This window comes from Gopherus flavomarginatus, chromosome 24, assembly GCF_025201925.1.
Source record: "Gopherus flavomarginatus isolate rGopFla2 chromosome 24, rGopFla2.mat.asm, whole genome shotgun sequence".
Lineage (NCBI taxonomy): Eukaryota > Metazoa > Chordata > Testudines > Testudinidae > Gopherus > Gopherus flavomarginatus.
Window position 1 is genome coordinate 1,502,580 of NC_066640.1, and position 10,265 is coordinate 1,512,844.

The 10,265-nt window shown below is 52.1% G+C and overlaps 1 protein-coding gene across 1 annotated transcript in view; it reads right to left on the minus strand.

Moving 5' to 3' along the window:
* Positions 1–9,805, minus strand: part of LOC127040042 (ceramide synthase 2-like) — a 126,783-nt gene extending 116,978 nt beyond the window's left edge. The window contains exon 1 of the mRNA XM_050933797.1: positions 9,735–9,805. The gene's annotated coding sequence lies outside the window, so the exon portion shown is untranslated. The remainder of the gene's footprint in view (positions 1–9,734) is intronic.
* Positions 9,806–10,265: the final 460 nt, after the last annotated feature.

Genomic DNA, 10,265 nt, shown 5'->3' on the forward strand with positions numbered 1-10,265 from the left:
ATTCTCTCCTTCTGCATGTGTACTGGAATCTAAGGAAGCCCTACCCCACTGCAGGGGTCTGAGCCTGTCTCCCTGCCTGCTGGATGTTTTGGAATCTGGGGGGACCCTGTTCCTTTTCGGCTGTCTGACTCCCTCTCCTTGTCCCCCATATGAGCTAGGATCTAGATGGGGGGTGAAAGTACTGCAATTTTAAACATCTGAAATTCAGAAGATAAATAAAGTAACCCCAGCGGGGAGGCGGGACTAGCCTAAGTGTGTGGGGAGAGGCCCGGTTTGAAGGAGGGGTGGACTGGGTGGACCAGGGCATGGCTGAGGAAGCCTGGCTGAAGCAGGGGCAGGAATCTCAGCTGAAGGTCCCAACTCACTATGGACAATATCTGTTTCAATAAAGAACATTGTCAGTAGCAGGGCAGTGGGGTCTTCAGTGCCTGTTTCAATACAGAATTGCATAGATTTTGTCAGTAGCAGGGTGCTGGGGTATTGTCAGTGCTGAAGTGGGATAGAAGAGCAAGTTGTGGGTTTGATGATGGGTAGGGGAAAGTACAGGGTCAGGTGGTATCTTGGGTGCAGGTGTGAAGGGACTGTAAACAGAATGAAGTAGCTGTTAAATTTTACAAACATGGTATTCTTTTGGGGGAGTAGGCTTAGGGCTTAAGCACAGGGCACGTGCAGGCCCATTACCAGGGGCGACTCTAGACATTTTGCCGCCCCAAGCAGGGAGGGTCCGCTGGTCCCGCGGCTTCGGCGGAGCTCCCACAGGCACACCTGTGGGAGATCCACCAAAGCCGTGGGACCAGCAGACCCTCCGCAGGCAAGCCGCCGAAGGCAGCCTTCCTGCCGCCCTAGCAGCAACCGGCAGAGTGCACCCCCCGCGGCCTGCCGCCCCAGGCACGCGCTTGGAGCTCTGGTGCCTGGAGCTGCCCCTGTCCATTATAGTGAAAAGGAATGTGAGTACAGGTGTTCTGGGCATTGCTCAGAAAGGGCACAGTTTAAGTGGTTAAATACCTTAACTCTGTATTTTCTGGTATCAGAAGTCTGAGTTTTGCCAAACTGACCTTCTGGAAGGGTAAGAGCTATCACCTGGCAACCTCAACTTGCATTAATCAACTTTTGTGCCAGTTCATTGCATGTGTTTTAGTGCTTTGTCCGGTACAGCTTTAGAAGTCTCAAGCTGTCAGGCTTCCATCATTTCCCTTGGGAGATTAATCTGCAGCTGAACGAGTCCCATTGCTATGAAACGTATGCAGATCTTCAGCCTAATTTTCCTTTCCTAACTTCCTGTTTCCCCTTCCTGGGCCGCACTAAACAATCCCCCTCTCTGCTTGATGGCAAATCTGAATGCAATATGATGAAGACAGATTTGTGTGCAGGACATCCCTGCAAACCATGCTGCAGTGGGCATTCAGCACACAGCAGATAACACATGCTTTTTCCTCTCTGTTAAATGATATTGGTACTTTGTGGTTCAATGAAGCCATCCTAGAGTGCATCCCTCCGGGAAATCACTCATATCAGGGAATCAAGATCACAGATCAACCTCTCCCCTACAGCCTCCCTTCATTCATTTCCAAATCTTGTCCTGCCCTCTGATGTCTCCTTCTGGATACCTCACCATCAACATAACATGGCCAAAAACAAACTGATCTTCTCTCCCATGCCTGCTCCATCATTTTCTGTTCCTATGAACCCCACTGCTATTCCCCTGTCCATTAAGCCTATAACCCAGGGATAGGCAACCTGCGGCACACAAGCTGTTTTTCAGTGGCACTAACACTGCCTAGGTCCTGGCCACCAGTCTGGGGGGCTCTGCATTTTAATTTAATTTTAAATTACGCTTCGTAAACATTTTTAAAAACCTTGTTTATTTTACATACAACAATAGTTTAGTTATATATTATAGACTTATAGAAAGAGACCTTCTAAAAACATTAAAATGTATTACTGGCATGCGAAACCTTAAATTAGAGTGAATAAATGAAGACTCGGCATGGTGCTTCTGAAAGGTTGCCGACTAAGAGTCACCCTGACCCCTCTCTCTCCTTCATTCCCCTTATCCAGGCTGTGACCAGATCCTGCCACTTCATCCACCACATCTCCATGATTTAGAATTTCAAAGCCAGATGGGACCCTTGTGATCATCTAGTCGGATCTCTTCTATTACACAGGCCAGAGAACTTCTTCCCAATAATTCCTCTTGAATTACCACAGATCTTTTAAAAAAGCATCCAGTCTTGATTCAAAAATTGCCAGTGATGGAGAATCCACTACGACTGTTGATAAATTGTTAATTACGCTATTAAAAATGATTGGACCTTCTGTGTGTGTCCAGCCAGCTAGCACTGTTCTGCAGGCCCCCCGATCTCTTACCTTGGTTACTGTTACCTCCTCACCCCAACATGCACCCTCCTTTCCACCCACTCACAGTACTGTTGGCAAGACAATATTTCTTGTCTACTGCTCTGGTCAGATCACTCCTCTGAACTACTCTATTGACCCCCTACCTTCTCCACTACCTCAAGTATATGTTTTCTGTCTGCACTGTCAAGGTTTCCCACAACTCTGACCCCCATATTTAGCTAATCTCATCTCCTTTCACACTGCCCTCCCACACACTCTGCTCTCGGTACCACCGTAGATCTCCATTCATCTGCTTCTCCTACATACATGGTGGCACTTTCTCCCAGCCCATCCACTACACGTGCAGCGACCTCTCTGAGCTGATCAGCAAGGCCCCAGATGTTCCTCACTCAAGTTCCTCCACTTTTGCCACAAGGCCTACAAGAAACCAGTCAAATAAGACATCTACTCGTCCCTCAACAAAACATACTTTTCAGTGCTGCCTCACACCACATGCTCGTCTTCCCTGAGTGTGAGCTCTCCCTGATATCATATCCCCAGCACCCCTTTTCCTACCCAACTGCCCCGCTGCTGTCTGTTCCTCCTTTGTCACATTATGTCCAATTCAGTTTGCAAGGTGCTCAGAGGAGGGATCATCTCTTCTGTCTGCTTTCAAAGGTGCTTAGCACAGCTTAGGCACTAAATAATAAGAAATAACAACTTCTGAAATAATAACTGATTTTCCACTTTAAAGCAGGAGTTTGGTAGCATGTTCATGAAATCTGCTTTAACATGCACGCTCCATCAGCAGACATGCAAGCACCAGCAGATCCATGGCTGTATAGTACCTCTTCTGCTCTCAGACTTCCCCATGGTCCTGGTAATCAATCAGGAACAGAGCAAAACCACAGTTCAGACAGGGATAGAGAATAAGACTGAAAATATATTATTGCCCTTACATAAATCCATGGTACGCCCACATCTCGAATACTGCATACAGATGTGGTCTCCTCATCTCAAAAAAGATATACTAGCACTAGAAAACATTCAGAAAATGGCAACTAAAATGATTAGGGGTTTGGAGAGGGTCCCATATGAGGAAAGATTAAACAGGCTAGGACTCTTCAGCTTGGAAAAGAGGAGACTAAGGGGGGATATGATAGAGGTATATAAAATCATGAGTGATATGGAGAAAGTGGATAAGGAAAAGTTATTTACTTGTTCCCATAATCTAAGAACTAGGGGTCACCAAATGAAATTAATAGGCAGCAAGTTTAAAACAAATTAAAGGAAGTTCTTCTTCACGCAGCGCACAGTCAACTTGTGGAACTCCTTACCTGAGGAGGTTGTGAAGGCTTGGACTATACCAGTGTTTAAAAGAGAACTGGATAAATTCATGGTGGTTAAGTCCATAAATGGCTATTAGCAGGGCCGGCTCCAGGCACCAGCTTATCAAGCAGGTGCTTGGGGCGGCCACTCCAGAGAGGGGCGGCAGGTCCAGGTATTTGGCGGCAATTCAGCAGAGGGTCCCTCACTCCTGGTCAGAGCGAAGGACTTCCCGCTCAATTGCCACAGATAGCGATTGCGGCTTTTTTTTTTTTTCTTTGTGCGCGCTGCTTGGGGTGGCAAAACCCCTGGAGCCGGCCCTGGCTATTAGCCAGGATGGGTAAGGAATGGCGTCCCTGGCCTCTGTTTGTCAGAGAGTGGAGATGGATGTCAGGAGAGAGATCACTTGATCATTGCCTGTTAGGCTCACTCCCTCTGGGGCACCAGGCACTGGCCACTGTTGGTAGACAGGATACTGGGCTAGATGGACTTTTGGTCTGACCCAGTATGGCTGTTCTTATGTGGCAGGAGAGGGTCAAGAATCATCCTCTCAGCCTGACCACTACTTCCTGTGCTCGTACTTTCTGGAGGAATGTGAAGGGGAAAAACAGACAAAGAAATGATGACCCTGTCCAGGGAACGGAGAGTGCAGCATCCCCTGCTGCAACTGTGCATGGAGCTCTCAGGGAGAATCTGTCTTACGACTTGGCAGGCTGCTAAAGAGCCCTCCAATGAGACAGCTCTAGAGATTGCTCTGGGTCCAAACACATGCTCTTCCTTCAGGCTTCTCTGACCCTAGGATTTGTTGAGTTGTCAGAGTTTCCAGCTGTCAAAATGTCCAGGTTTTTATGGCCAGCCAGGCCACATACTCCTCCTTGCTTCTCTCTACAGTGCTACTTGACACAACCTGCACATGGTGCCCCGAGGGCTCTTAACCTGTTCAGAGCTCTGCAAACTGAACAGCTCTACAGTGACATTTCTGGTCAGCAAAGATGTGCAACTGCCTGGCTTCAATGCATCTATCTATAATCTCTCCAACAGGCAGATCAGACAAGAAAGGGTAGCTCTGAAACCCTTACGTTCCTCATCTGTGGCATTACCTCTAACCACACAGCCTGCCATAGGCACAAATTTGCTCCTCAGTTGTTTGCCTTTTTCCTTACATCCAGTGAGAACTTCGGAATGTCTCTGTAATAGAGCATGGCCATAGGAAAGGCCAGACAACCCCAGAGCCCAGCAGCCTTGCTAAATATCACAGGTGACAGACACGGCAAACAGCCCTTTCTGACGAGTTTGCTATTAATTCCCTTTTGGGCCCAAGAACAGTTAGGATCAAAGACACGGCATCTGGGATTCCCAGAGATTCTCAGCAACAAGAATGACATTACGATATTTCTAAGAAGTTCCACTGCCCTTAACAGCTGGAATGGGGCTGTGATATTCAGTCCTGAGACCTCTAACTCTCTTCACACCAGCTATCATCTATGCAAATAAGCTTTTCACTCAGAGAGACCTTGCGAAATAAACAACTGTCCTCATGATCATAGTTAAAAAGCCTGGGCACACACCATTACCCTCCACTAATAATGTGGCCTTGCCAAGAGAGCTGCAGCAATTTCTTGTACCTGGGAAGCCTGCAATTGCAGAAGTAGGCTTTGCTTAGATGTGTTTCTGCCAGAAAATCTGCTTTGTAAGCCATCATTTAAATCCTTTGAGGCTGTCTATGTGGCTCAGCTGTGCAGCCACAAAGAGGCTTAAGGGCTTTACCCTTAAGAGACAGTGTGCCCTAGCTGCTGTGGGGACTGCAAATAGAGAACGTATCCAGCCCCTGAGAGTTTCCATTTGGCTACTAGGCCTCCCCTCATTTCTTCCTCTGGCTAGAGTGACTTGTAAAGGAAGAGCGCGATCACTGTCTGGAGCTGAAGTACAGCCTTAGCTCCTCCGACACCCACTGCAGAACTCACGGGGGGGGGGGGGGGGCGGCGACTGATCTTTGTCAGATCTGAACACAGAAACTCAGTCTCTTGCTTTGGCAGAGGGAGGGACTGCAGAACCCACACAGCGATTAAACCCTGTTTGGGTGGATTTGTCCTGCCTCTAGCCACAGCAGAGTGGGTTAGAGCCCAAGGCCCTTGGAGCAGCTGGATACCGCGTTCACAGGAGCACTTTCCTGCTTGGGAGTGACCATGCTGGCTGCAGACCTAGAAATCTCCCCCCTACTTTACCTCCTCAGCGTTGTTCTGCCCCAGGAGATCAGTATTACCGAAGGCAGTGGTTTTCAACCTGTGGTCCACAGACTATGTCTAAGATTTCCAAAGGAGTCCACACCTCCATTCAAATTTTTGTAGGGGTCTGCAAATGGAAAAAGGTTGAAACCCCGACTCAGGGTAAGGAACCCACTCTTTAGGCAGAACCTCATCAATCTGTAATACCTGGTGTGCCCTGGCACTGCCCAGCCACTACCGGTGCTGACTGCTCAGTAGGACTGACATCCAGGTCTTCTGGGCAAAGGAGAGGCATCGCCCTTTCAGCTTAGTTTCAGACACACCATGCCACTTTCCCAGTTTCTGTTCCAGCTCTGGATAATGCAGCACTCCCAACAAAGGCCCCATGGGGTATGTCTATATGCAAAGAACCCCATGTTACTGAATCTCAGAGCCTGGGTCAATTGACTTGGGCTGCAGGACTAACAGCAGCAGTGTAAATGTTCAGACTTGGGCTGGAAGTGGGCTCCAAGGCCTTCTCCACTTATCAGGTTTCAGAGCCTGGGCTCCAGTCTGAGCCTGAACATCTACACAGCTGACACTCAGTGCCACAGGTCCTTCTTCACAGAGTTGACATACCCATAGTGTCCATCATCTTCCAATGAACAGCAGGTCACGCCCTGTGTCAGCAGCTTTAAGGGGTTTCCTTCTGTTGGGGTGACTTTCCTGACAATTACAAATGAGCCAATGGGCTCCTCTTGGATTAGGTGTGTTCTCTCAGCTTTTGGTGGTGGCACAAAAATCACCAGCTATCTTTGTGTTGCACAGGTGGCTAGGGCAGACTACAGAATCATTCAGGTTTGGTCCCTGCCCTCCACCCCCCGTCATGACTGAGGGGCAGTTGGGCCAAACCTGAGTGATGTTACAACCCCATGCACCCGGTCATAATGTTTAGCACGGGGAGCCGGGCCTAGCCCTGAGTGAGTGCGGTGAGTCATGGACACAAAAGGAAAAGTCAAAGACAAATGGGGAAAAAAAATCACACAATCCATGACTTTTTTTCCCCACAGTGACCTGTGTGAAACTCTAATTATGATCACCTACTCCGACGTCCTGCATAACGTGGGTCGTACAACCTCACCCAAATACTCCCCCACGGAGTCCATAATTTCTGGTTGTACTAGAGCAGCTCTTTTAGAAAGAGAGTCTTGATTTCCATCTGGCTAACGTCATCTTCCAGCACTGGCTCTCATTCTGTGAGATTAAAGAGCCCTCCACAATCAGAAATCTCCTCCCCAGGTAAGTATGTACATGCCATGATCAAGGGAATGGAGCATGAGATGCTCCACTTTTTTTGCTCACTTTGACCCCATTCAAAGTTCCAGGGGCTCCAGGTTTGCAGGTGGTGGGCTTGCTCAGGCAGGCTGACCAGAGTCAATGGGTCAGACTCTGAGGGTCACATGGCCAGAAGGAGGACAAGGTACTTCAGGTCCTGGGGGGGGGGGATCTCTGGAGTGTGGGTCTTCAACTCATATGAAGGAGTTCTCCCAGTTAAGGAAGTCTAGAAAAGCCACAGGAAAGTGCAGTTAGCAGGGCAGGAAAAAGGCAGCCTGTACCTTTAGGTGCACCCAGGACTGGATAAATGTAAACCAGAACCCTAGCATACCCAGTCACATGGGCCCCACCATGACCCTGCCACCATGCAAATGGCGTTGACCCTCTTTCCTCCCTAAGAGGCAGGTATAGCAGCAAAGCAGTGGGAGCACCAGGATGGCCCCCCTCTTACCCTAGACAAGCTTGAGGCCTTTATCCCTAGCCCCGAGGTGCAGGGAGCAGGAGGGGGAAAGCAACAGGGGTCCTCTTTTCCCCTGTAGAGTCAGACTCAGCAACATGGGGGGGCCTTCCAGTTCTGACCCACTGTGCTCTTCCCCTTCTGCCGCACAGAGAGATCTCCACTGGGGAGGGGTTGGCAGAACACATGATATACATGGGCAACTCTGCCTTTTAGGGCAATTGTCTCTAGCTCTTTGCAGCCTCAGGCAGACATTGCATCGGTGACACTCAAGTCACATTTTTAAGATTTTCTGCCCTATCGGAGGGGCGTGCTTTGTCAAGTGCACTAATGCATACCACTCTGCCTGCCTGTGTATGCCCTGCTGACACCCCGGGAAAGTACCTACTTTGCTTTAACATTAACTCTTTTCTGTAGACAAGTCCTCAGTTACCCGCAGGAGGGCAGAACCATTTGCAGTTGGGGGGAAGGATTAAAGCACAAGTGGTTTGGGCTTACAAATGGACCCAGGAGCAGGCTAAGGAAGTGGTTCTCAACCAGGGGTACGCAGAGATCTCATCTAGACATTTGCCTAGTTTTACAGCAGGACACATAAAGCACTAGTGAAGTCAGTACAAATTAACATTTCATACAGTGACTGGTACTTACCTTTCAGTGTATAATATCTAGAGCGTATAATATTTCAATTGATGTTATAATTATATGGCATAAACGAGAACGTCAGCAATTTTCAGTATTACTGTGCTGTGTCACTTCTGTATTTTTATGTCTGTTGTTATAAGCGCTGCCAGCCCTGAGCCACCACTGCCTCCCAGCACTGTCCACCATAACGCAGCCCAGCGCCCCCAGAACCTGCCAGCCTCCATTAACTCCTCCCTGGGCATCACAACCCTGAGGGCCCCCCTCCTGCTCCCCTGTATGTACTGTCAAACATGCGCCTTGCCCCATCTCCTCTGGGCACCACTAGCCGTGAGCCCCTCCCCTTGATCTCAGAGCCGACCCCAGCCAAACATCACCGACAAAGTTCACACACCCAACTCCCCAGGGCATAGCCAGCTCCAACTCCTCCCCCGCTTATCCCCCCAGGCACTGCCCCCTTCTCCCCCCCCGGGACACTGCCCCTCCCCGCCCCCTTCTCCCCACCCCTGGACACTACCCCCCCCCGCCCTCTTCTCCTCACCCGGACACTGCCCCTCCCAGCCCCCTTCTCCCCACCCCTGGACACTACCCTCCTTGCCCCCTTCTCCCCACCCCTGGACACTACCCCCTCTGCCCCCTTCTCCCCCCCCCCGGACACTGCCCCTCCACGCTCCCTTCTCCGCACCCCTGGACACTACCCCCCCGCCCCCTTCTCCCCCCCCAGGACACTGCCCCTCCACGCCCCCTTCTTCCCACCCCTGGACACTACCCCTCACCCCCTTCTCCCCCCTAGGACACTGCCCCTCCACGCCCCCTTCTCCCCACCCCTGGACACTACCCCCCCCGCCCCCTTCTCTCCCCCCAGGACACTGCCCCTCCACGCCTCCTTCTCCCCCCCCGCAGGACATTGCCCCTCCCCGCCCCCTTCTCCCCCTTAGGACACTGCCCCGCCCCGCCCCCTCCTCCCCAGCCCTGGACACTACCCCCCCGCCCTCTTCTCCTCACCCGGACACTGCCCCTCCCCGCCCCCTTCTCCCCACCCCTGGACACTACCCCCCCCGCCCCCTTCTCCTCCCTAGGACACTACCCCCCCGCCCCCTTCTCCCCCCTAGGACACTGCCCCTCCTCGCCCCCCCAAAGGACACTGCCCCTCCCCGCCCCCTTCTCCCCACCCCTGGACACTACCCCCCCGCCCCCTTCTCCTCCCTAGGACACTACCCCCCCGCCCCCTTCTCCCCCCTAGGACACTGCCCCTCCTCGCCCCCCCAAAGGACACTGCCCCTCGCAGCTCCCCGCACACTGTGGCAGCTCCCAGCCCCCGCGCGGGACACTGCCCCTCCCCGCCCCCTTCTCTCCCCCCCAAAGGACACTGCCCCTCCCAGCCCCCGCCCGGGACACTGCCCCTCCGAGCCCCCCCGCGCTGGGGCGGCTCTCACCTGCTCCCCGCTGAGCCCCACCGCCAGCGGCTCCGGCTGCCCGGCTCGGCTCGGCGCGGCGGGGGCGGAGCCGCCAGCGAGGCGCCGGGCGGAGCCTCCGCGCTGGAGCCAGGCGGGCCCTGAGCGCTCCCCGCCCGCTGCCGGGCAGCAGGTCCACGGTGCCGGGCAGCGGAGGCGCAGAGCCCCGGTATTTGCATGACCTCCTTCGAGTCTGACCTGCCTCCGCCCTGGCTGAGCGGCCTTTGTCTCAGCTGCCCCGGGTCTGCCCTTCTCCCAGTGTCCCGTCCACATCACCGCATTGGCCTCCCCTTCCAGCCCCTTGGACTTTTCTAACCCTCCAGTCCCACTTTCGCCGGTCTCCGAATTTCCCTCCCAAACATCCATTTGAGTAAATCAAAAAAAATCATTTCATGGAAATAAATATATAGAGTCATCGTCTAATATGCAAATGACAAGAAGCATAAATATGATCAGGTGGCTACTGAAAGCAAATCGCAGGCTCCGATGCTGCTGGCGGGAGGAATCCTTGTC